A 411-nucleotide genomic window follows, 5' to 3' on the forward strand; every position below is an offset into this window, starting at 1 on the left:
ATCTTTACGCTGTTAGATTAAGATTTCTGTTCAATCATTTCTCTTGTTGTTGGTTGTTGCGCCATAAGAAAAAAATAAATTATTTATTTATAAATTTTTTATGTGCGTGCGCTTGTTCCGGTGTTAAGATAAGTTATTTGTATTTTCGTAAGTGGTTATTACGCTTTTGAAATAAGTTATACGTTCGTCCAATTTTCCAGTCGTGGTTGGTTTTCGGACCATTAAAACGTTATTTGTTCATTAAAATTCCTTTTTGTGAACGGTTCTTAAGCCATTAAACTATGTTATCTTTTTTCATTAAATTTTCCAGTTGTGTTTGCTTGTTTGGTAGTTAAGATATGTCATTTGTCCATAAAAAAAAATCCAGTTGTGTGTGGTAGTCTGGTAGTTAAGATATGTCATTTGTCCATG

Source organism: Penaeus monodon, chromosome 24 (assembly GCF_015228065.2).
Source record: "Penaeus monodon isolate SGIC_2016 chromosome 24, NSTDA_Pmon_1, whole genome shotgun sequence".
In the NCBI taxonomy this organism is placed as follows: domain Eukaryota; kingdom Metazoa; phylum Arthropoda; class Malacostraca; order Decapoda; family Penaeidae; genus Penaeus; species Penaeus monodon.